The 27621-nt window shown below is 36.0% G+C and overlaps 1 long non-coding RNA gene across 1 annotated transcript; it reads left to right on the forward strand.

Moving 5' to 3' along the window:
• Positions 1 to 2232: 2232 nt before the first annotated feature.
• Positions 2233 to 27621, forward strand: LOC129525118 (uncharacterized). Its single transcript, XR_008669193.2, has 3 exons — positions 2233 to 2365; positions 26613 to 26736; positions 27518 to 27621. It is a non-coding gene; the product is annotated as an uncharacterized lncRNA (long non-coding RNA).

The following is a 27621-nucleotide window of genomic DNA, read 5'->3' on the forward strand; positions in this document are numbered from 1 at the left end:
AGTATTATGCCCACTAACTGGTTGACGGCATCATTCATACAACAATTATAAGCAATCTTATGCAACAATTTGTGTGCAATTTACTCATGTAACAAACCTGAACATGTACCCCCTGAAACTAGAAGTCAAATTATATATATTATTTGACTTTTAGTATTTTATATATATATATACATTTGACTTTTAGTTTCAGAGGGTAGAATATTTATAACAATATAAATACTTATAACTATATTGCTTTATATATATACATAAATAAATAATTTCTTGTTTGGATATGAGTATTCTTTCCTGAACTGCTTTCTACCCTGTTATTACAGTTGTGTTCTCCAGCTCTAAGACTAGTCTGTGAATTTCAGTTGTGTCCTTTTGGTGCCCAAGCCACACTGAGAGCCCTCAATAGGACTCTCTTTACAGACTGCCCTGACTTATTACTACTATTCCTCTAAGTCTTAAAAGATTTTTTAGTATTAAAGAGTAACTCTACTCTCATTAGAAAGACATCCTCATTACTGGTGAGCAGTTTAGCAGTATGAATTAAGCAAGATTTTTAACCATACTTACCCAGTGAATAAATAATTATATAGACTAAAAGAGAATTATAAATATTAATCATGGGATTATTCAACATATAATGGTAAAATTTGGAAGCAATGTAAATGTCTGTGAAATAAGCTTTACATGCTACATGAGGAAAGCTATTAATAATATTCAAATGTCCTGGCCATGTAATATGAATAAAATATTTAAAACAGTATTAAATCAGATCATTCAGTTAGATCTCAATGGATTTTGTCCCTAAAGACTCCCCATGCCATTCAAAATTTAGAGTAACCAGAAAAAAAAGAAAGAAAAGAAATGGAAGAAAATAAAATTGAGAGTTGGACTGGGGAACAAGAGAGAGAGAGAAGGGGAATAAAGGAAGAAATAAAATTATTAAAAAGATAAAATAGGAAGAACATAATTACAAAGAGTGCACTAAGAGAGCTGAAACCAAGCCTCAGCCAGCTGTCTCCATAGTGTTCTCACCAGGTTTAATTTATCAGGGACTCATTGTAGTCACTGGCACAATTGCTGGCCAAGATAAAAGCTCTAAAATTGTGTGAATGTTGCCAAAGGCAGTGGAGTTTTGGAAAAGGAACTTCCCCAAATAAGGAAGAATGTAAGGGCAAAAAGCACTGTTTTGGTTCTTGCCAGATGAAAGCTACCTTTTCTCTGGCTAGACACCCTAGTATGATCTTACATATGGGGGAAGCATTAGGTAAATAACAGTAGACAATTCAAGTGTAATGATAATGAATTTTAGGCCACAAACTGAGAGACACAATGAATCAAAATTCTTTAATTTTTTATTTTGCAACTAAATTTCTATTTGAAGCCCCTTCTCTGCAAACGTATTGGAATATTTGATCTATTTCAGTTTATCTGCACTTCACAGCTTTTTCTCCCTATGCTGACTCTGAGTATCAAGGTATGAGAGCTCATCATGCTGTTAGTTCAGCTTTTCATTGTTCAGTCACTCTTTGTGCCCATCCACAAAGCCCCATTCTATTAACCACATCTTTCTATTAACTTTGTGTCATTTATGGCTACAAAGGAGTCTTCCTGATACTTCTGTGCCTTGCAGAGCCACTGGAAATATCAAATATCTGCAAGACTGCCTAAGGCCTCATTTTTCTAGACACATCACACAGCCACTTCCTCTTTATGGAGACTTACTACCTTTCCACAAATTCTTTTCTTCCCTGTATCCATGCACATGCAATGTGACTGACTTAGCTTTTCAATCCTTTGAATATGGCCTTGTAACTTGTTTTAGCCAATGCACATGTGCCAACCATGGTATAAGCAGAAACTCGAAACGTGCCAGCATACTTTTCTTTTACTGGATTGGAAACTTGAGACCATCCTGGAAACGTGAATAAGCCTGAGCTAGCCTTTGGTCACCTTAACTCTTTACTCCAAACCAGGGGCTGGTGGGATTCTTGTCCCCTCACTAGACTGCATAAGGCAGACGGGGTTTTTTAATTTTTTACATTGTAAATTGTGCAGCATAGTTGTGTACTGAGTCACAAGGGTGCAGTACACATGGAAAAAGTGATGATGTTAGAGAAACCAGAAGTAATAGTAGGAAGTCCTAGAGAAAACAAGCAGCAATGGGGCTTAGAGCCTGAGTGTAATATCCAGTTAGTAACAGGGACAGGGATGTCACAATAGCAGTGAGAAAGAATGCTGAGAATGTGAGTCCAGTTGCATGCAAGTTGGTAGATTCAATGGTGGAAGAGAATTTTTCTTACTTCCGTGAGTTTTTCACTGAGAGTAAAGGTGGTCTGGAGAGAATGTGGAATTTGAAAGAAGAACTAAAGTGAGTTCACTAGACAAATGTAGAAGGGTGTCTGGGCACTTCTGAGTGGTCCTGGGTACTCATTTAAAATTTGCTGTTACAAATTAAAATGGAGTCCTAGTGGTAAGGCTGTGTGATTCCTCCAGACACTGGGAGCAGAGAGAGACAAGTAGGGAGGAAGTTAGGTTTGGGTAGTGCTGGAGTTTTGTGAGATTGTCAGCGGGTGTCGGGGGAAGGAGGAAAGACTTGAAAGTACATTAAACAACTTACTGCAATGATGGACCATGAACCCTAAGCTGGTTGAGGGAAAATGAGTACATAAGCCAGGAGAAAGTGGAAAACTTGTAGTCTAAGTGGGTTGGAAGTTCAAATGGAGTTAAATTTTTGTCATGGATGGAATGGAGTAAATGAACATAAAATATAGAAAATGGTGATCAGAGAGATTTGAAATTTAGGCTTTGGAAAGATGGTATAAATAGTACTGATAACAATGACTAAGCAATTAAGAGAGAATTGGGTAAAGTGGCAAAAATATGAGAGCCCTTTACAATGAATTATCCCCATGACTGTTACTGTCCCCAAGAAAGATTGCAAGTTAAGGATTAAAAAAAAGTGACAGTGCTAAAATTGGAAGATTAGTAAACAATAACAATGAGAAGGGTAATATGGTTTGGCTGTGTCCCCACCCAATCTCATCTTGAATTGTAGCTCCCGTAATTCCCACGTCATGGGAGGGACCTGGTGGGAGGTAATTAAATCACGAGAAGGGGTCTTTCCCATGCTACTCTCATGATAGTGAATAAGTGTTACAAGATCTTCTAAAGGGAGTTCCCCTACACCAGCTCTTTTGCCTGCTGCCATGTAAGATGTAACTTTGCTCATTCGCCTTCAGCCATGATTGTGAGGCCTCCCCATCCATGTGGAACTGTGAGTTGATTAAACCTCTTTCCTTTATAAATTACCCAGTCTTCGGTATGTTTTTATTAGCAGCATGAAAACAGACTAATACAAAGGGATAGAAAGTGGCCACGTATGACATCAAATAGCAGGGGTTTTTGAGGGAGAAAAGAAACAACAGCCAGAATTAAGAAACAGTCTTATTTCTGGGACTTGTGTTGTAAGGATTATGAGGATCAAAAAATAGTGATGACTTCACAAAGCCTCAAGGGAAGCAGTGAAGTCAGTAGAGACGCAGTGTCCTATTCATGGCAAGGAGAAGAAATAATAACTGAAAAGGTTAAAGAGACAGAATTTTTGTGACGCTAGAAGATTTTGAGGATTTTGAGAGTTTTGGGGGACCAATGAACAGTATAAATCCAATTACAGGATTTACATACTCACAGTGGGGTAAAATCCATCTAGGTGTAGAAACAAGGAATTTTAGACTTGCGATGGTGAATGACATAAGCAAGGACATAGGGAATGATTGGTTCTTTCCAAACTATTTAACACGGAAAGATAAACAAATTATAAAAAATATACTCTTTTTGAGTTTAGTTGAAGTGGTGAATCACAGTCCTTATGATATTGTTCGTTTATCAAGAAGAAGAGCTAGATAAACACATTGTTTCTAACTACATCCTATTTTATAGCCAAGAAGAACTAGAATAAAGTCTAGTTAGTGCTAAAGAAAAGAAAAAAAAAGGATCATATTCAAAAATGACCTTACAAGAAAACTTACATGAGGGGAAAGGAACTAGACTGTAGAACTAGACTTTAGTTCGAAAGGAACTAGACTTTAGACTTTAGTTCTAAAGTCTCCTCAGGTTCTTCTTGGCTATTAAATAGCATGTAGTGTAAATTCAGAATGTATTTATTGTTAATAGAGCTCCAAATGCTAGCCCTTCAGAAATGAGTATGTGGCCATTGTATTTACAAAACTGTCTTAGATTTTGTCAGAGCTCTCAGAGTCTTGATGACTGAGATCAGTGGTTTCTTAACTGGAAATGACTGAGCTTTACTCTTCCCCACTTGGGATGAGTCTAGTTTCTTGCATTAAGGTAATGCAAAAGGAACCAACCTGGCAATAGCAGGGTGTTTCAGCAAAATGCCTCTGATGTACTTAGTGCAGTCTATGAAATTTAAAAAGGACCTTTAGGGATGTAGAGATTTTACATCTCTTTCCCCTCCTACTTAATACATTCATTTTCAAATGCCAATGTTAATACTTTTCCACCTGAACTTGCTAAAATTGTGCAGAATGATTATAACCTTATCAATAAAGTCAGAATTTTAAAAATGGACTGCAAGATTTAATTTTCAGATCCCATGAATTTCTATTGATTTGGGAGTACACAGCCAGGAGTAGTGAGAAAGTAATCTGCAATTTGTATCAAGGATGCCTATTTCAAATGCCTTTGTGTTCCAAAGTTGTTACACTGCAGAAAAATAGGTAACACTGCTGATGAGAAAAACTCATGAAAATCTTCCTAGATAATATATTTTCCTAAATTCAGTTTTAAATGTGAGAATAAGAGATTCTAAATATGTGAACTTATATACTTTAAAAAAACAAATATAAGTAAAGCTGTAAAAAAAGGATCATATTCAAAATGACCTTACAAGGAAACTTACACGAGGGGAAAGGTTTTTATTGTAATTTTGTCTTAGAATATGTCTTTTGGACTTTAAAATGCCTAATTATGACAACAAAGTGAGAACTAAAAAAGGAACTATATGAAAAAAGAAATTTGCCTACAGTTATGTCACTGAATATTTCCATGTGTGCCTAATTTTTCACGTTCAACTAGAATAAAAGTATATGAGTAAACTTAGAGAATTTAAAAAGTATTATACAAATATTTCTTCAAAGATGGCATTTATTTGGTTTCCTCTACAATGTCTAATTTAGGTGTCTTTACTTCTAGATCAAGGGCAAAATGAAATGAGTGGAAGCACCGTGAATAGTGATGCTTTCTTACTCACCAGACTAACACAACTAGAGGAATACATAGGCAGCAAAATTATGGTCTATGCCAATAGAGAACTTATCCTGAACTTGGAGACACAACATTTATTAAATGGTACATATAGAAATCTAAACGTTCCTCAGAGTTCCTACAGTTCAACATTGGCCAAGGTAAATTGGAGAAGGCCATGGGCTAGAAGGGAGGTTGCCTTAAATGAGTGAAGAGACATGATCTAGAGAGGAGATGATTTTGAGCACACAAACATGGACAAAGCAGATTTAGTCAAATACAAACTGCAATACACAAGGATATATCATTATTTTTGCTCAAAGAACAAGTTTGCCTCAAATTATACATTGTAATATGCATGGATTTGACAAAATATAAACATTTTCTCACTGATTATGTTATTTAGGAAATGCATTTTATTATTTCAGTTTCCAGATCACGTAAGGACAATCAAAATTTCTCTGCAATCTCTTTTTTCAAAAGCAACAATATCTGTGTTTTATTTTATACTCTTGATTTATTGAATCCTTTGATTTCCAGAATACAAAAACACAAACATCTAATATCAATTTCGTATATAGTTCTAGGTAACTACGGATTTACTAAATCACTCCTGGACTTACATACCAGGTTAAAAATTTCTATATTGCTACTCTGTAATGCATATTTTCTACAAAAAAATAAAATAAAATAATTCACAGTGAAATGGACAGATACATCTCCCTGGGAATTAACATGTTTGTTTTTGTGAAGAGAGATCTACGTTAATTAATATATTGTCTTTCCTTCCAGTAGTTTTCAATTTTTTATGGAGAATATAAGACATAAACTGACAGAATAATATGTATAAACTTGTGTATGTCCATCACCTAGCTTCAACAATGAACTCATGGTGAACCACATTAAATCTATGACCATTCACTGTTTTTCTCTATTATTTTCAAAAAAAATTATATACCATGTAATTTTCTTCATAAGTATTTCAGTATGCATCTCTAAAAGACAAGGGCTTTGTTAGACATAAAAACACCACCATTATCACACCAAAAATACTTTAAAAATCATTTTCAATGTAATCAAATTTGCAGCTAGTATTCAAATTTCCATTGTTTTACAGAGTTCTTGCTTATTTTTAACATTAATTTGAATTAGGATTTAAATAATGCCCTGACATTGGGATTGCTCGATATATCTTTTAAGTCTCTTTTAATCTATATAATCTTTCTGTTTTTCGCTCTGTCCCTCTCTTGCAATTTATTAATCAAATAAACAGGGTAATTTGGTTTGTGGACTATTACAAAATGAGTATTTTGTTGATTGCATCTCCATAGTAGAATTTAACACGCTCCTCTGTCCTCTGTACTTCCTATAAATTGGAAATTAGATATAGAAGCTTGATCTGATTCAGGTTAGATTTTCTTTTTTCAATACTATTTTATAAATGATGTGTTTTTTTCATTAGGAAGCAAAAAATATCTAGCTGTCTCTCTTTTTATGACACAGTCTTTGTTGCGGAATGTCTACACTCATTTCTTCAGTGGAGATTGAAAATGATTTAACTTAACCCCCCTTCCTCACCAAAGTCCCAGTAAATTTCCCAGGGCAGACAGACAGAAAAAAAAATCTCCTAAAGTGCATAATTCTTTAATACCAGACCTCCCCACCCCACCAAAAAAAAAAAAAAAAAAACTTCTTGAATTCTACACGTATTGGTCCATTATGGCTCCAGGAATGTAAAAAACCTAATGCCATGAATCACCGTATGGGGAACAGGTTAGGGATAATTTCAAGTTCACTGTATTTGAAGTCTATGCAGGATAATTAATCAGGTATTTGTTTCAATAGTTTCTTGATTCTTTAATTTTGGCTAACATTCACTAAAATCCCATCAGTGCTGGAGACTGGTCAGACATTTGCATATCCCAGGCAAGTGCGAATGAATGCTTTTCAGTAGCCAGTTAAGTTGCTTCTTCTACTGTTTTTCCAAGCAAGTTGACTGATCACAGGATCCTCTAGGATCAGAGTCATGCTGGTTCTGCTACTGATATTCCCTATGACCTTATCTTTGGTTTTTGGTTTTGTGTGGAATGAGAGGTGCCAAAGAGTAGATGCTCATTAAATGTTAATCTCCAAATTGAGACCTTTTTTTTTTTTTTTTGAGACAGAGTCTTACTCTGTCGCCCAGGCTGGAGCGCAATGGCGCAATCTCAGCTCACTGCAACCTCTGCATCCCGGATTCAAACGATTCTCCTGCCTCAGCCTCCTGAGTAGCTGGCACTACAGACACGTGCCACCACACCTGGCTAATATTTATTTATTTATTTATTTATTTATTTATTTTTTGAGAGGGAGTCTCGCTCTGTCGCCCAGGCTGGAGAGCAGTGGCTCGATCTCAGCTCACTGCAAGCTCCGCCTCCTGGGTTCACGCCATTCTCCTGCCTCAGCCTCCTGAGTAGCTGGGACCACAGGCGCCCGCCACCATGCCCGGCTAATTTTTTGTATTATTAGTAGAGATGAGGTTTCACCGCATTAGCCAGGATGGTCTCGATCTCCTGACCTCGTGACCCGCCCCCCTCGGCCTCCCAAAGTGCTGAGAGTACAGGCGTGAGCCACCGCGCCTGGCCTAATTTTTGTATTTTTAGTAGAGATGGGGTTTCACCATGTTAGCCAGGATGGTCTGGATCTCCTGACCTCTTGATCCACCTGCCTCGGCCTCCCAAAATGCTGGGATTACAGGCATGAGCCACCGCACCCTGCCTGAAACCTTTCTTAATTCAGACATTTCCACTTCCGAGATTCCCTTAATGGAACACAGAAAAGTACATTAGGGAGGAGCCAATGTTAACGGGCTCGTTTACAACCACAGTACACAATGTGCTTTGCACAATACCTACTACATGGTAGTAAATCATTACTCATTTAGGAAAGAAATGAATGAAAATTTTAGCCTGTCCGCCCCTTTTAAAATATACTTTCTAGCAAAATAGATCATCCATGGGATTTTTGTTTCCCAAAACCCATGGGAATTTGTAATAATTACACACAAAAAAATTTTCCTTCCGTAATCTCTTCTCCCACAGTTACCGAATGACTTGGACACATTAAACAATATGCAGTTCCTAAAGATTATCTGATGTTCTTAAATATCTATACCTTTGCAAATTCTGTCATCCTTCAAAAACTTCTCCTAACCTACCTTTTTTCCTGCTCACCTAATTTTTAAGACATGCAGCTAAACAAGCATTTATTAAATGGGCACAGGCACACTGAGACACAGATGAGAACAGGTTGGACCCCTCAAAAAATTTGCAGCTGAGTCAGGGAAACAGACATGTAGACAAAACATGTAATGTGTTGTGATGCACACCAATGTAGAGATTGTTCAGTGGTGAAATGAAGGGGGCAAATTTCAGCTTGTGAGGCTCAGGAAAGGTTTTTTTGAAAGAAAAGAAAAGAGAAAATAAAAAGAAAAGAAGGAAAGAAGGAGAAGGAAGGAGAAGAGAGGGAAGGAAGGGAAGGAAGGGAAGGAAGGAGAAAGAGAGAGAAAGGAAAGAGAGAAAGAAAGAGAGAAAGAAAGAAAAAGGAAGGAAGGAAGAGAGAGAGAGAGAGAGAAAGAAAGAAAGAAAGAAAGAAAGAAAGAAAGAAAGAAAGAAAGAAAGAAAGAAAGAAAGAAAGAAAAAGAAAGAAATGAACTAGGTGTCCACTAGGCAGATCAATGTTGGAGGAAGAGAATTATAGTCACAGGGAACAGCATGTGTCAAGGCACAGAGGCTTGAAACTGCATGGCACAGTTGCTATAACTGAGAACTAAGAGGCATTTTTTAAATGTATTTTTAATGAATATCCACAGATGGGCAGAGGCAAGGACATGGGATACCTTACATAATGTACTAAAGAGTTTGGAATTTATCCTACAGATAAGGGACTAATGAAGTTTTTTTAAATATTAGGTATGACACTGCTAGATTTGGGTTTTAGAATGATCATTTGGTGACAATACAGACAATATACTGGAAGTAAATAGGAATTTTTGAAATTAGTTGGAAAACTATATGGGAGTAACTAGTTTAAAGTAACTTCATTTAAAAAGGCTTTTTCTCATCTCCTGGCATAGGTTGAGTAAGGTAGTCATATAATTTATAATTGCAACCAGGATTCTTTCCAGGGTGAAATTGGGTACCAACAATAATTACTCAAGAACATTTGAAGTAAACCAGAATTCTCCCAGGTAAAGTGGGATATAAACTTAGGGTCCCTTGAATGTTCCAATGGCCCATTTGTTGAATGTTCATATTACTATGTTTTGCAGTTGTTGTTTTCTTGCCTATTTCTCCAAATAAACTGTATGATTTCTGAAGACAGAGCTGTCTCTCACTTTATTTCTTCTAGTCCCTAAGGTTGTACCAGCTAATGGGAGGCTCCCAATAAATGTTTCTTAATTGAGTTTGACAGTGAATGAATTGAAATCCGATTCAAATTCAAATTAGGATAGTTGGTATTGGATTGCATCCCACTAAAAGAGAATTTTTAATGTTAGGATATTTGCATTCTTGCCCTTGGTTACAGTATATCTCTTCACTAAATGGCCTCAACTTCTCCAAGACCTCGGTTGCCCATCTTTAAAATGAAAGTAGATATTGCTGACTTTCCATATAATACAGAACATCAGATAGGAAAAGAATGTTGTATAGATAGGAGGGTTAATGAATTTTTTCCATCCACTATGTTCCTACAACTTTGTTTCAGTTTTATTCTCCATAGCCATTTGTACAAACATAGCGATGCCTTCTGAATATTAAAAATCAAAAAAGCCTTGGGGAAAGTTTTTTTTTCTGAATTTTGTCCTCCAGCTCCCTACCAATTTTTTATTTTGCTAACATGGCCAGAATGCCTTACATTTTCTTACAACTTTGAAAAACATTAATTCTAAAAACTCCAGGAGCTAAGCTTTCTTTTTTATTTCATTGACACATATTCAACCAAAACTACAAATTAATAGCATCATTACTGCTATGTCTCTGGCAGAACCAGAGTTCTGCATAGTGTTTTGCTTCACAGATAAAGCATTTGACTTGCAAGAAGACTACACATGCTGATCCCTACCCTGCTGTGATCTCAGACTTTGAGAAACAAAGGTCCCTTTTCAAGCCCACGAGTTATTTCTGCTTTTGGAGAATGTTTTTGTAATACTATTTTGGTGCTGGGTTTCATAATATCCTAAGGTAGCTTAAATTTGATGGGCCTGGTGAGGTTAGTTCTAATGTTAAAGCTATTCCAAATAGACAGGAGGAAAAAAGTGTGTATTCACTTTAAGCACAACATCTATATAGAGAATAGAGGTACCATTTTAAATATCCCTGATATGGTTTGGCTATATGTCCCCACCCAAATCTCATGTCAAATTACAACCCTCAATGTTGGAGGAGGGGTCTGGTAGGAGGTGATTGGGTCATGGAGGTGGACTTCCCCTTTGCTCTTCTTGTGATAGTGAGTTCTCATGAAATCTGGTTGTTTAAAAGTGTGTAGCACTTCCCCTTTTCCTGCTCCCACCATGTAAGATGTGCGTCCTTTCTGTTCATCTTCCACCATGATTGTAAGTTTCCTGAGACCTCCCCAGCCATACTTCCTGCACAGCCTGCAGAACTGTGAGTCAATCAAACCTCTCTTCTTTATAAATTACCCAGTCTCAGGCAGTTCTTTACAGCAATGGGAGAACGGACTAATACAAACCCCATTTGATATTTTAGCATGACCTAACATCATATGAGCCAATAGTTTTTCCCACCATACTTTCCAACCTTCGGTTTCGATCTGTTAAAAGATAAACTTTGGCACATGAAAAATTTAAAGAGTTTATTTGGGCATTTGGTGATTCATGAATTGGGTCACACCAATTCAAATGCAAGTGGTTCAGCATTCCTCTAGGAATGAGGGGCAGAGAGGGCAAGAAAGTAAACTTGTATAAGGTGTTTGCAGAAGCAAAACAAAAAAAATACTTGATTTGTTAAAGTGGAATATCCTAAGTTAGAGGTTAGTCGAAGTCTCTGATTAGTTAAGCTTAAGTTTCATTTTGTTTTACTGTTTATATTGAGCTTCAGTTTGCTTACGTAGGAACCCAAGATGCCTAATGACCTTCCAATTAAAATTTTTTTTTTTTTTGAGACTGAGTTGCTCACTCAGTCGCCTAGACTGGAGTGCAGTGGCACGATCTCGGCTCACTGCAAGCTCTGCCTCCCGGGTTCACACCATTCTCCTGCCTCAGCCTCTGGAGTAGCTGGGACTACAGGTGCCCACCACCACACCCAGCTAATTTTATTTTTTGTATTTTTAGTAGACACGGTTTCACTGTGTTAGCCAGGATGGTTTTGATCTCCTGACCTCACGATCCACCTGCCTTGGCCTCCCAAAGTACTGGGATTACAGGCCTGAGCCACCATACCCGGCCCCAATTAAATTTTTTAACAGATCCTTTACTTATCTTTGGTGATTAAATTTATTTAGATAGCCATAACTTCATGTTATATGAGTCAACAAATATTGATTACACAGAAATCCTGGAAATTAAAGCAATAAAATATATCTTATATGGTGTTGGTTTATTTTGGTTTTTTTTGTTTCAAATAATAGCTTTTCTGTTTTCTTAGATTTTGGCATCTCTTCATACTTAGGAACTAACCACTTTTCTTTCTTATTTGGCCAGCTGAAAATGATGCCGTAAGAATCTTCTATCTATCTGTTTATCTTCCTTACAGTGTTTACTCCTGTGTGGTGATAATAATCATCAAACACTCTTGAAACTGGCAAAGAAAGGACTGGTCAGCAATAGTACAGCAAATTATTATTTACTAAAAAGGAGGTTGGGTTGGAGATCTCATCCAACCTTAAAATACATCAAAATTGTTCTAACGTTATTGCCAACTAGGTAGCCAGTTCTAAGCACCTAAGGACTTTGCTTGCCTGCAGATCTATTACATATTAAGGACAAAGGTTTTGGCTCAAAAAATCCTTATAAACTTCAAAGACAAGATTCATCGCTTCCTTATTTTTGTGGCACTTAAAAAGAGGATTAAGTCCTCAAACCTGTCCCCTCTCACAGAACTAAGGATGTGTAAAAGTATAAAAATCCTATCTTACATTTCACAGCAGGAGCAGGGACAGGAGAAAAGAAAGGAGGAATTTTAAAGGCATCCTTTTAAAAGTATATTTGTATTCACCTGCTCAGATATTCCCTGCCCAGTGCGGTAATTTTTTCACATTATCTTATAGGCATGGATACAGAGGAGAGTGGTAGATAACACAGTCTTCATGACCTTATGCTTTTCCCCACTAACCAGCAATTGCTAAACACTTATACTGAGGAAAGATTTGCACTGCCTAGGAAAAAAATCCCATGAAATTAAATATTCAGTCCCCGACCTCATAAAGCTTATGATCATTTGGGCAATGTACATGTACACACTTCAGATGTTTTTTAAAACTTGTGTTAAAGGTGATCATTCTTAATCAGGTTGTCTTCTGTTTAAATTATCTGCATTAAATTGATGTGTAAGTGCTGAAAATCAGTACTTTTCAGCCAGTAGAGTCACTAAGACAAAGAAGAATATTGAGATCCATAAAGTCTTGATTCTAGCTTCCTTTGCTCTGTCCCAGAAGAGCTGTGAAACCTCGGGGCAAGTCAATTCTCTTCCATGGCCTCAGACTGTTATCTAGAGGAGCATGGGTTGCATTTTTGCTTTCTTTGAATTCTAAAAGTTTATGGTACTAGAGGAAAGAATTCATGGTATCAGAGAACAATGAGTATTTTCAGTCAATGTCCAGGCTACCACTATGCATTAAGGTCTTTGTAGGCCACTGATGAGCTCCTTCCCCAAAAGTAGGAGTGGTTATGAGAGGTTAACTATTCCTTCACAGTTTGGATGTACATTAGGATTTTCTTGCATTCCACAATATTTCTAGGTGCTTACATTTCAGTTGGTATTAATGAGTACAATTCCTGACCTCAAAATAACTGGACAAATATTTCAGAACTTAGTCCACATTATTTCCAAAGACAGGTGTCCCACGGGAGAGCTGACCTTGAAATTCATCTCTGCTTAGACAACATTTCAATATTTTAAATAGATCCAAAATGCAAGCAGAAGGGGTATTTTCATCTTCCTTTACCATGTGTAAAACCACACACCTCTTTAAAAATAAAAACTACTTTGGAATCCTGTTTGCTGGCTGTGGATGCTGATTAGCTCTCTGTGGAAGAAATTTTGCTTCAAGTATATGAAAAAAGTGCTTATAGTCACTAATGAGAACTCCCAGATAAGAATGATAAAGATCCCTGTTACTGGCTGCCAAAAGCCCAGGCTGTGTCCTGTGAAGTCAGAGTTTGATATTCCAGACTGAAGCCTGTAGTAATTTAGACAAAGTGTTGGAAATGATCTCAGCCATTCTAATACAAATGAGTTTAATTGAAGCATTTGGTTATGGGGTGAACGCGAATCAAATATTGTGAGATGTTTCAATTATAGTTATTGGTTCTCTTGAAAGAAAGGTTTCACATGCAATAATTTCATCCTGTGTTCCATTTGCTTCTCTGCGCTCTTAGGAATGCTGATTCAGTGTCAAGTTTCCTTACTATCACGAGGGCTAATTAAGGCTTACTTAATGGTGGTGCAGACAACATGCACTATTTTAGTGCAGTAAGTGATTAACTGAGTTATACATGGGGCCAAAGGACTAAGCTTTTATCTCTGGTGGTGGTCCTCAACCTGGGAAGCACAAGACAGTTCACTGGTATAAAGGAAGAAAATATTAGAACTAACATATTTGTATTTATGTTTACTTTTTGAAAAATGTAAGCTTTACTCATATATATGTTGCTTCTGTGGTTATTGTTGTGGTTACTGTTGTTTTGGTTATTTATCATAGTCAATAAAAGATGTTTTGATAGAAAAAGTGACTTTAAAACTCACAGTTTAATAAATGACACTTCAGTGATACAAGATGATTAGGTTCTAGAGATCTGTACAGCATCACGGTGAAGTTAACAATTCTGTATTGCACATAAAAATTCTTTGGGCAGATATCCTGTTAAGTGTTCTTAACACAACAATAATTAAAAAGAATAAGTTAGGCAGTTTTATGGGAGCATTAGTGAATATACTAGTGGATCATCACGAATAATAAACTAGTGACTCAAACATAAAAGAAACCCGTACATGCATTGGTTACACAAAAACAAATTTAAATTTCAAATGGTTTCTTATTCAAAACTGTTACCCACATATTTTTAGATAAATATATTGTACATTATGTGCTTACATGTAATTTTTAACAATTTGAATTTAATATGTGAAAACATTTTCAATAAAAGAAAGCCAAGGTAATCATTTCTCAGCCTTTTGGCTAAGATCAGGTGTAAAAGAAATTCAAGTATTTTTTTTAAAAAGAGAATTATTAACAATATCCTAAAATTATTTTCAACTTTCTACAATTTATATGTGTCCCATTTATGTGTCTAGTTAAGACAACTGACAGAAAATATACACTAGTTTTACTAACCTTCACAGAATGTCTACGAAGCTTAAAAAATTAATAGACAGGCACCATGGATTGAAGAAAATATTCATAATACAAGCAAAAGTAGACAATAAGAAAATGACTAAACTTGTCATAGGTGAGTCCTTCAACAGCTATTGCATAGAAAAAGTATCAGTTAGCATTTACAGAAATGATATTTTAATAATGTCATTTAAAAAATAAAAATAATTGGCCTATAATCCCAGCATTTTGGGAGGCCCAGGCAGGTGGATGGCTTCTGGTTGGGAGTTCGAGACCAGCCTGGCCAACATGGTGAAACCCCATCTCTACTAAAAATACAAAAATTAGCTGGGTGTAGTGGTGCATGTCTGTAATCCCAGCGACTTAGGAGGCTGAGGCAGGAGGATCGCTTGAACCCACGAGGCAGAGGTTGCAGTGAGATGAGATCATGCCACTGCACTCCAGCCTGGGCAACAGAGCAAGACTCCATCTCAAAGTAAATAAATAAATACAAATAAAAATAATTATTGAAACCATAATAATGAATTTCTCTAAAAGTGTTCTGTTGAGAAAGCATTTTGAACATGGATTTTAGAAATATTTTTGTTTGATAATTCTGTTGCAAAAATTAATGTATGTCACTGATAGAATTCCTCTCACCAGTGCATTCTTTCTTAAAAGGTAGAAAACTATCCAATCTACTTAAAAATATCCAAAATATATTTAATGGATTTCAGTCATTTGCTTAAAATAATTTGTATTAGTTTATTAATAATAGGAATTAATTACTAGGAACGATCAGAGAAAGTGAAAAATTACTAAATTAATTTTGAGAAAAACACATCATTGGTGATTGAGACTAAAAATTGAGAAGCATCTCTTCTAAACGTAAGTTCCAGGGGTCCAAGACCCACAACTGATTTTTTAATAGCTGTATTCTTAGGACCTAGGACCAGTCATGAATCCTAGCAGGTACTATTAAATTAAGTTTAGACTAACTCTGCCTCTTTGCGTATTTTAAGTTCAGCCTAAAAATAATTTCTCCATACATAAAACCACAACCTAACTGGATATGTAAACAGACTATAAATTACTCTTGTGCCAATCACTGAGTTTCAACCAATCAAAGTCAGTTGACTAATCCCACTGTGCTCAAATAAGGCAAATGCCAAGGAATAGCCAATCTGGCTATTTCTGTACCTCACTTCCATTTTCTGTATGTCACTTATCTTTTTCTATCCCTAAATCTTTTTTCACTATTTGACTGTGCTGGAGTCTCTCTGAACCTATTCTGGTTTAGGGGCTGCCCGACTCACAAGTCATTCTTTGCTCAATTAAACTCTGTTAAATATATTTTGTCTAAGATTTTTATTCTAACAATACTCAATAAATATTTGTGAAATGAATGAATGACTATCCCTACACTGGATCAATAAACTACAGGACACCCAGTTAAAGTTGAACATCAGATAAACACCAAGTTGTTGTCGTTTATTTTTAGTGTATGCCCTATGCAATATTTGAGACATACTTACGTGTTAAAAACTATTATTTTTCTGAAATTTAGATTTTATTTTGTGTCCCATGTTGTTATTTGCTAAATCCGACAATGCCACCTCAGAATTTTTTGAAGTTGTATGGGGTGTTTAAAATAATCTAATGTTACAATTCGACATGAGATGTGGGTGGGGACACAGAACCAAACCATATGAAAGGGTATCAAGTTAATTCCATTTGTATATAAAGTATGAAAGTCCTAAACAGATATATTTGTCAAGTCAGCCTTGAAGCACCACCAATCCCTAAATCCCTAAGAATTTGTCACTCTGAAAAACAATACTCTTGTTTTCATTTTTGCTTAGTACCACTCTTAAAACAGCAATGTTACTATCACAAAAGAGGAAAAGAAGTTAACTTTTAATTTCCATCTTGAAATGATATAAAAAAACTTGAAGCAGACCGCGCTACTCTGAGCAATTGGATAAAATATCAAGCATATGTAAAAGCATCAAGTTCAGCTATACAGAAAAAATGCTTCATGTACACAGGAGATGAAATTGTGACTTCCTAGGCATAGTGCTTGGCACACAGTTGGATACTCATAATTAAAGTTGGACCCTCAAAGGAAAGAGATTAATATTTTACATTAAGATATCCCAAAACCTAATACATTATGATACAACCAAAGGTTAAATTCTCAATGAACAACAGTGATCCCTAGGCTAGTAGGCTATCAGGTCATGCCCAGATTCTTTCAAAAGAAACCATTACCTCTTTTGTCCTTGGACCTTAAGTCTGAAAAAAAAGTATTTCACCCTAGTCTCTATCATCCCATATACAAATTTTCTTTGATGTTCACTTCAAGTGCCATCTTGTCCATGATACCTGAGCTGAAGCTAGAGCAGTGACCATCATTCTCATTCCTTTGCAATATGTATGACCTTACGATAGTTCTTCTTCTGTTATTTAACCTTAAGTGCTTGTGTCTTCTCTCTTCAATTGTGCCATGGAGGATATAAGCTTTGTGTAATCCAACAGAGAACTTTTTGTCCAACAGAACTTTCTGTATTGAAGAAAAAAGCTTAAGTCTACATTGTCAAATAAAACAGTTGGTGGCCACAGGTGCTTGTGAAGCCATTTAGAAACTAAACTTTTATTTACTTAAACTTTTTTTTTTTTTTTTGAGACAGAGTTTCACTCTGTCGCCCTGGCTGGAGTGCAGTGGCTCAATCTTGGCTCACTGCAAGCTCCGCCTCCCGGGTTCATGCCATTCTCCTGCCTCAGTCTCCCGAGTAGTTGGGACTACAGGTGTCTGCCACCACGCCCAGCTAATTTTTTTTTTTTTTTGTATGTTTAGTAGAGACAGGGTTTCACCGTGTTGGCCAGGATGGTCTCAATCTCTTGACCTTGTGATCCACCCGCCTTGGCCTCCCAAAGTGCTGGGATTATAGGCATGAGCCACCGTGCCCAGCCTACTTAAACACTTTTAAGGTAAAAAATTTACTTTAAAAATTTTTATTTTACTTTATTTAAAACAATTTAAGTCTAAACACACTCCTATGCCTAATAGGTATCATATTGGTCAGCCCAGATCTAGAACATCTGACATAGCTTCCTGAATATAGTATTTATTTTTCCTTATTTGTCTTCAAAGGCACAGAAAGACTCATTCAATTATTCTCCAAGTCTCAATGATGCTCTATTTTACAGTTGGATGCCACTTACTAGTGAATTCATTTGCTTACTTGAAAGCTGGTTGGCTGCCAAGGCACTGATCACTTTAGAAACAAGAAGTCTTACTTTCTCAGGAATATTCTACCATTTTTAGCTCTAAATTTTTCACTGGATAGATGACTTACGGGGAAATGTTTAATTCTAGGTTCTCTTTTGACTCATTATCCTGACTTTCACCCTCATTTGTTGACCTTGCAAAAACATTTTAATATCTACCACTTCAGAAACATTTAATTAAAAATTAAAATATGGAACAGCTACATACACACACATTTATATACATAGTAAACTTTTTGAAGGCATGACTCAGTGCAGAATACCTGGACCTGTTACAGGATAATAATGATAGCTACATTGATATTCCCATACCAATTGACTGTTATCAAAACAAGTTCACATACCAGTGAAATTGGAGAAAGGTGAGAAAGTGCCAGAAGCAAGACAGGGTAATATGGCATTTAATATTCATCATTTTAATTTTCCAAAAGGAGAAATCACACAGATGTAGATATTGGCATAGGAAAACTTTGAATGTACAAGCATGAATATTTTAACAGTAGTTTTATCTAGATGGTAACATTTCTACTGGTTCTTTTAACATGTTCATGAATTTTAAGTGAACTAAATTATAAAAATTGAATATATTTTTTGTACAATGCAAACATTCATAAAAATAATGAATGCATCTGTACATGTTCCAAAAGATTTGGATATTCTGATATTTTTCATTTCATTGATGCTCTGATTTCAAACAGCAACACCTTAGACATATACCTCAATGAAGCTCAAATAGTTTCTGGTCATTTGTCCTGAACAAAGCTTTTCTACTCCTGTGCCTTAGAATCCATCATTTCACCCAATATTGCCAACTGTTTGACCTTTTGCTGTTCCTCATCTCACATTTATGACCACTCCCCGCATTTCCAGGAAGCACAGAAAGAGGATAACAACCCAAAAGAAACTATCACAGTGAACTACAACAGGAAAAAATACAAGGAATTAGGGATTCTGAGTACTGGTAATAGCTATGGCATTAAAAAATACATTCGTCAGTTTATTCACTAAATTAACATTTACAGAGTTCATGGAAAGTATCCGACACATGCTAGGTATCCACGCTGTGATGGTAAGGGGAAAAGACAGTCTCCTGCTACATTGTTTGACCATGAGAAGCCATTTTACTTTTCTCAACTTTGGCTCTCTTTTCTGTTATTTGAAAGGGTTGGGAGGCTCTCAGCGGCCCTCTTTAGCTATACATCTGTGGATTTACAGCTTTTTCTCTCTGTTAACTTGGAAAGGGGAGAATTTTTCTGTACCCACCCTAAAGCAATCAAACAAAAAAGATTTTGGAGAAAAGAGAAGGGGAAGAAGAATGAACAACTGAGAGTTTTTCAGTACTGCTGTGTGCCCTGTGTGAGCTCACTACCATCTCTAGGAATTGCAGCAATGGTAAGGATATTTTTCAGTTAATAACCTCATAAATATATTTACTATTTCTTGGAATCCTAGCAATTATTGGATCAATTTATTTTTAAGTATCACATGCTATTTGGTGTCTGGCTAGGAAAATGGCCAATGATATCTAGGAATGGGACTACATACTGCATACTGCTTTTGTGCAACTGTCCTTATATTCCAAGATACAATGGCTTCAGTTACATACACACATCTCTAAAACCCTGTGTCTTTCGTTCACCCACTTTCATATGATCTTCCACTTTTATTGCTCAGAACATCCATGTGATTGAAAGCATGGTTCTCACACAGGTCATTAAATGAGTTTCTCCCTGCTGATAACATCATTAACAGAGCCAGATTGCTTGTGTTGCAGTGTTAAGAGTTCATGGTTATAAATACATGTCTCAAGGGATCAAGTTAATGGTATGAGATGTTAGGATGTTGAGCAAGGTAGGGAACGACGGGAAAGAGTCACACACAAAAAAATAAGTGAGATACTGCAGAGTCTGGTAATCTAGTCCCATTATAAAGGAACTATAATAAGTACAGAATCATGAAATTTAAAAGAAAACGCAATGAGAAAGATCTTCCCATGACTCTTCATAGTTAAGTGTTATATAGTCTTTATGCAACATTGAAAGGATTAAGGAACCTGCCATCTTTAAGAAATGTGTTAAGTAGATCCTTGTGTGCAGATTGCAGACTTTAGTTAATAGAGTTGTGCCTTGCAAGACAGCTGTTTCATGGTGGGCATTACTTCAGGGAGGTTACTGTGTAGAGACAACTTTCAGGGCATTTTGCTTTCTGATGTGTGGTGTAATTTCCGTTAAAGCCCAGTTAAAAAATCTTCAGTAAAGCTGTACATGATTTTTTTCAAAGCTTTTGAAGTTGTTATGTACTCCTTTGTATCACTGTGCTGAGACCAGATCATTTCTACAATGAGAGCAAAACTAGCCAGTTTTATTTAGATTATCCATTAATTTTGGTGAAGCGGAACAATGAAGTAGTAGGTTTCGGTACTGACTTTAAGTTTAATATGCAAAGCTTACAAAATATCTTTCCGATTACTCTCAGAGCAGCAATGATTCCTGATCTGAAATTATATGCAATCAATTCAGAAAACTGATTTTATTATTACCATCTGTTCCTAGGGTGTATTGGAGACTGTTTCTGTGCCCCAAATCTAACGATTTCAAATGATTCTGGACCAGCTTACATATATCTCTCCACCCTGGTGCACAAAGGGCCAAAGCATCATTATTACTGTCATGATTATTATTTATTAATTGTAATAGCATAAAATTAAATAATGTAAAATAATAATTAAGAATATTTAGTTTCAAGAGAAAAGCATATTTTTGTGCCTTTCAATTTAGGTAAAATACTTTCAACCTTTGAGGTTATTCAACCAGTTTAGAGGATCTAAAACACACTTTGTCACTTTGCCATTTTGGACTTTTCTTCTCTACTAAGTACACCAGTACTTTTGGGAGCCCTTTATTTGGCTCATTGAAGATGCATCTTTGCTTATTTTTGGAAGTGATTTTTATAGCCAAGATTTGATATTTTGCGTGGTTTTTCACTGAATGTCTTAACTATCTGAAAAGTTCTGACACATTTTCCTTAAAACTTTTGTCTTAGGAAGCCATGACACTGGAAAGATCTCACAGAGGCTTTGGGGTTTTACAGACCTGAGTTCAAATTCTGATTTTAATTTTAAAATATCAGTCAAATTGTTTATCTTCTAAACTATAAAATTGAAGTATATTACTTCACTTCTCTAAGGCTCAGTTTTCTTGTAAAACAATGCTTCTTATAAAACTATTTTTTAAATCTTTTTTATTTTTGTGGTACAGAGTAGGTATATATATTTATGGGGTACATGAGGTATTTCGAACAATGCATTTTATAAGAATATTAAATACACATTAGTTTTTTGAGAGGTACATGTGCGTTTATGTGTGTATATCTCAAGAAACTATATGTTTCAAGAAACTATGCATATGTTTTGGTTGTAAGATCAAATTCTTTAAATTCCAAATACTTCTCACACTGTTTGCAAAAGACAAAATGTTGGTTTCCTGTTTATCTGATTATATGGCCATAAAACTCGAGTAAAATTATCACCTTTATAGTCTGGGGGATATTTCTCTTTCAGTTAAGAAGAATTCAGGGATTCTTTGTCCTTTTGGTAAAAAAATTACTCTTCTCCTGAAAAGAAGTTGCACAGATGTCTAATGATCCTATACTTTATACTGGCCAATATACTCTATTAGCAGCTGAGATACCCTCTATTATTTTTTCAGCCAGAATTGATGTATCCTTCCTGACGTTTTGTGAGACCACTATATACTGCAAAATAAAAATATGTATTTCTTACTTCTGTGCACATGAGGCTATGGGCATGATTCTGATCTGATCCTCTGATAGGGCATTTAATAATATTATTACTTCACTGATCCAGACCAACATGTACCATGGTCAATAAATAAAATGAGGTAAAAATGTCTGCTCCTCTAGTACCTGGTCGGGTTCCAAGTCTGTAATAATCCAGAGCTGAGTAACCAATTGTCCAAATTAGGACAGAGTTGGGAGAAGGAGCCTAGAGGTGAGGCATTGAGAGTAAGTAAATGAAGGTAACTAATGATGTGTCAGAAGGTAAGGGACAGACAGTTGGAAAGCAAGGGCTGGAAGAAGTAGAGGATTGGATCGACTCCCTGAAGCAAACATTCAGATATTCACGACGGCTTTATTTCATAGGTGTCTATAATCCTGGATGAGGTCTTGAGGGAAAAGTTAAAGAACCTACACTAAAGAGACACAGACACTATGCAAACTTAGTAAAGGGGTCTCATCCAATTCTTCATGCTATTCATCTAAGCAAGCATTAATTCAGAGTCTACATAATGTCCATGGCTATGGATTTCTGCTTTTAAGAAAGCCAGATCCAACAACGCAAATGTATTTTATATTTATTTCACCAGTGTATAAAAGGAAATCACTGATGCTTTGAAGGAGAAGCCACAGACCTTCCATCTTGGCTTGCCTACAGCCTTTTATGTACCTTTTTTTAGCGGTCTCACACTGACTCCTCTAATGTCTTTTCACCATAGTCCTAGCTACTGAAAAATCCCATGTATTTTCTAAGATACTGTGGGTCCATATGCTCGAGTGTAGCAATTATTTTCTTTGCTTCCGGAGGGATTAAGAGGTAGAGTTTTAAAAGGCAAATAATTAAACATAAAAATGTAATATTATGATCTATATTTAAGGAACAACAGTGATGTTCATTTTACAAATTACAGAAAACAAAATGTAACAAAATCTGTGTAGCTGGGGGAGAGGCAGAGTTTTGTTGTTCCTGGTAAGTGATGGATGATTACCATATTGGAATCTGGAGAAAGGCTGCATTCTAGCGAAGGTTGAGTTACAATTGGATTAGAAAGATACTCCTGTTAGGATACAAGAAGAGGAAGTAGAATGTTTGCTGGCAGTTTAGTAATAAATGTGCATGTCTCAAGAAAGTGCAAATGTTTGTCTTGTGAAGATATAGTCCCCAGGCCCCATCATTAAATCAAAACCCCAATCAGGGCATCAGCTGTGCCACCATCTTGTGATACTTTAGTTAATTGGTTGACCATTCTTTTTCCCCAAAATGAATCGCCTCTAATAAGCAAGAAGGGCTGAAGGCAGTTTTTAAACTGTCAAAAAGTGATTTTCAGTCACTATAAGTGTTTTGCTTTAGAATTTAAGAAACCCTTCCCTGCTGGCATTAATATACCTGGGCTTGTAGAATCAATGGTGCTAAGGGACAGAGGATGTGCTTTGGGATTCTCTACATCTGGGTTTTAAATCCAAACTCTTCACTATTTCAACCACTTCCAGTTAACTAATGACTTCACCCTGGGCGTAGTACTCACACTCCATTACCTTATTGTTCTGTAAAATGAAGATAAGAATGCCTACCTCAAAAAATTTAATCATACATGTGATAATAAATGTAACATTGCCCACCTAAAAGATGGCCTGAAACATACCAGCAGCTCAATAATGTGCTCTCCAATGTGGATCTTAAATTCTTGAAGGCTAAAAATATTACAATGGCTTTTAAGGAAACCTATGTGGACAAGCAATGCTAATGAAAAAGATATTGAGACAAACTCTCCCTGGAGAAAAGCAATGACAGCAGTTTTCATCATTTTTTGTTGATTTATTTAAAGACTCCATGAAAAAGAACAAAATAAAAGCATTTTTAGTGTCTTAGGCGACAATAAATTTTAGAAAGATTCTATCCGTCATAAGTTTTGGAAAGAGAAAGAAAACTCTCAGGCTAGGAGAAATGCAATAGAAATTAGAAGAACAAATAAACAGAGAAATGGAAACTGAACAATTTTGTAAAAAGGAAGAGAGAAAACAAAGAAAAGCAAAAAAGGAATAAATGGCATAGCTAAAATATTAGGTCTAATGTCTTTATCAAGCATTAAAAAGTAACCTGTGAGTTATAATAACAAATATTCACCTAAAATTCTGGGACCTTATCCAAGCTACTCTAAAATTAGGAACTTAAGGAATTTCACTCATTACACTTCCTTCACAAGTCGTTAGTAAGGGAAAATAATATGTTACTATTATTTTTTAATCTCAAAATGAATCATTTAAAAGTGGCTCTCCAAAAACAGATTCTGCTGTCTCAAATTAAACAAGCTACTGAAAATTGTTATTTTGAGACCTACTTATGCCCTTGTACCAATTGTTCTGTTACAGAAAAAAAATATTTAAATTTAGGATAAAATAATTTTGGGGCCTTTTTTGGTTTTGTGAAACCAGGTGGCTCACAGTGTAAAAAATAACATCCATGTCCAAAGCTCCTTTGAGAATTGCAGACAAGAGCCATAGGATGTTAGTGCAAAAGGGATCTCAGGCACTTGTGTTTTATGGATTAGGTCACTGGAGCCCAAAGAGGCAACCCATTCTTTCATGTGGGTGCTCTGGTCAAAAAATGTAGTAAAGAGAAGCTAGTCAAGTTAAAACAAGCAAACAAACAAAAAAACCAAATCTGAATCATAGAAAGTAACTTTATTGGAATTATCAACACAATCAGCCTTTGGAAGTAAGAACTGTATCTATGCAAATATGTGTCTGAGTATGGGCAGCAGGCGTTGTAGATTGAGTGAAAACATTTGCTTCTCTGCATGACTGAATAGAAATAAAGGAAACACTGATTTTTTTTTCCTCCATAAATGTAGAAAATGCTTGACTAATCTCTGATTGCTATTTTGCCCCCAAAGTCTTGCCTATTATTAGGTTTCTTGGCAAATCAGATTCTTTCATTTGCAGTGGCTATAATCACATGAATTACAGGTTTCATTTAGACTCATCTCACCTCTCCCAGTGGGAAGTATCCTTCTCTCACTTTCAGCAGACAAAAATAATGGCTGCCAATATGAATGAGGAATCAAGAATATTCAATTACACAGCTGATCTCTGTTATTCGTGAACATTCGAGGACCTTGTACCTTGCTCAGAGCTGTGTCCTGCTGAAAAATTTCACTGTGACTGTTTGATTTCTAGAATGTCCTTTTGGGTAATCTGCATGCTGATAGTTATCAAGCCCTGTTATAACCTGCATTCTGTCTGTTATCAGAAACTACACCTTTGCTTCTCTAGGCTATTAATCTTCATGAGACCTTAGAATTTCTGAAGAGTATTGAAACTTGAAACTAGCCTATAGGGTTTAATGAAGTTTCATTTCCAGTTTATTTCGACGATGCCATTTCAATTCTGCATTCTAAATGTTTACACAAGAAGCTTAAGAAAATACTTTTAAAATCTAACCAGAAAGGTAGACAACACGGAGAAATCACATCTGTACATAGAGAGGCCATACTCATTAAATTGTTTTGAGGATCAAGAGAAAGAGGAGAGAGGGAAAGGAACACTGATCTGTATAATAGATGGCAAGATGGGACTCACCAGTTCTATCTTGACAGTTGAAGAACTTGATTAAGTAACTTAGGGCACAACCTAGGCATCATCTTCTCCAAAACACTGTCCCAAATACCTTCCAGTCCAAGCTTTAAACTAGGTTAGGTGCTTCTATTGTTACTGTTTTTTCTTAACAACAATAGTAATAATAAGTGTCTGGAAATAAAGAATGAATGTTTCAGGGCTTACTCTATGATGAGCTCTGTAATAAGCACATCCCATGTATCATCTTATTTAGAGCATCCTCTAAAAGTGATGTTGTTTTCAACAAGTTACAGATAAGAAAACTGAGGTGTTGGGAAGTTAAATAATGTCCCCAAGATGACAAAACTAGTAACTGGCTAAACTTGGAATTCAAATTCAAACAATATTAGCCCAGAACAAGTCCTCTTGCCTAATCCACTCTGATCTATACATTACACATTCTTTGGAAGAAGAACCCTCTTCCCATTTATTTTTGTATTATTCAAAGTCTGTGAAATGCTTGGCTCATATGTATTTAATATTTGCTGAAAGAATAAACAGAATAATTACAGCAATCTGAAATGCTAACCAAATCTGTCTCACGCCAGTGTTTTTCACACTACACACCCTCTAAAATCAATTTTAAAACAGACTTTAAAAAGGGTACATGCTATTCAAATATAAGGTATTAGTAGAAGTTAGAACATTCACGTAAAGGGATGCTCCTGAGTTTGGTTATGATTGGATCTCTTTTTAGAGAGCTATATTCAGTTAGGGGTTGCTTTAGCAAGTTGGATTCTCAACAGTTCTTAAGGGGGCAGAAATCCAAGCATGGCTGCTCCATATGCATGAATTTGAACAGAAAGATTTAGAGAAAGGTTGTGGTGGAAGACAAAGTATAGGGAAAAAATGAGAAAATATGAATGAGGTGGTTTGCTTTCCTTATGTAACCTGCTGCTTGTTTTATTAAGCAAAGGTCTCCTGCAATATGAAATAGTTCACAAAAGTTTTTAAATAGCCTAAAAATTTAAACACTTCATGATGGAGAATTGTTAACCTAAGCCATAATCTAAAACCGAAGAGAAGGGTTCCTTTAGCTTCTAAGACTTTGAAAGCATTGAGAGCTGAACCCTATGGGACAGTAAAGAGAATCACATTTTATGTCTGTATTTTTACAGATATCCTTAAGGCATGAAAGTTTATCCTTTCACCAGAGACTACAATTAATATTTCAAGGCTGAATTAGATCTGCTCACCTAAAATGGAACAGAAGGCCCCAAGGAAAACATTGTCAGGAGAAGGGTATGTAAAAAGACAAGTTACTGCCTAAAAATGCACCCTTAAAAAGTATGAAAACCTTCAACTAGAAAGGAAAACACGGTGGACTTTTACCTTAAAAAAATGTAATAGAAATTCCTGTCAGGTCTCTTCTGCCTGTGGTGAATATTTAAAGTCTAGATACAATATATTCCTTTTGGAGATGGACTATCAAATCACTTGAGAGTCTTTGAATATAAAACACAGAACCAAACAAATCCAAAGCATAATTTAAGACAGTCTTCCCCTACAGCCCAAGTTAGTCTTTCCATGTCATCAACTTTACCTAAGGCCCTGGTCCGTAGAAAACAAATCAGATATTTAAATACCGTTCATGAGGAAAAAAACAAAAAAATTTCCCTCCACTCTCCCCTGTAGACAGATTACTAAATGGAGTTCATATATTTAAGAAACATTTCAGAAATAGTTAGAGAAAGCTCCAGTTATAACTTGCTATCAAATAACTAGGCTAAACCATTTTAAATTGACTATATTCAAACTAAAATAACCTTTATTGCTATACTTTAGGTGTTTGTCCCCTCCAAATCTTATGTTAAAATGTAATCACTAGTATGGTAGTGTTGGGAGGTAGGACCTAGTGGGAGATGTTTGGATCATGGAGGTCGAACCCTCATGAATAGATTAATGCCTTCCTGGTGGGGTGAGTGAGTTTTCATTCTGTTAGTTTCCATGACAACTGTCTGCTGAAAAGAGCATGGCACTTCTCTCCCAACTTGCTCTGCTCTCTTGCTTCCTTTCTTGCTAGGTGATCTCTGCACAAACTGGCTCCCCTTCGCCTTCCACCAAGAGTGGAAACAGCCTGAGACACCCAGTCTTCTAACCAGCAGATCATGAGCCAAATAAAGCTTT

The sequence above is a fragment of the Gorilla gorilla genome, chromosome 8 (assembly GCF_029281585.2).
Source record: "Gorilla gorilla gorilla isolate KB3781 chromosome 8, NHGRI_mGorGor1-v2.1_pri, whole genome shotgun sequence".
Classification (NCBI taxonomy): domain Eukaryota; kingdom Metazoa; phylum Chordata; class Mammalia; order Primates; family Hominidae; genus Gorilla; species Gorilla gorilla.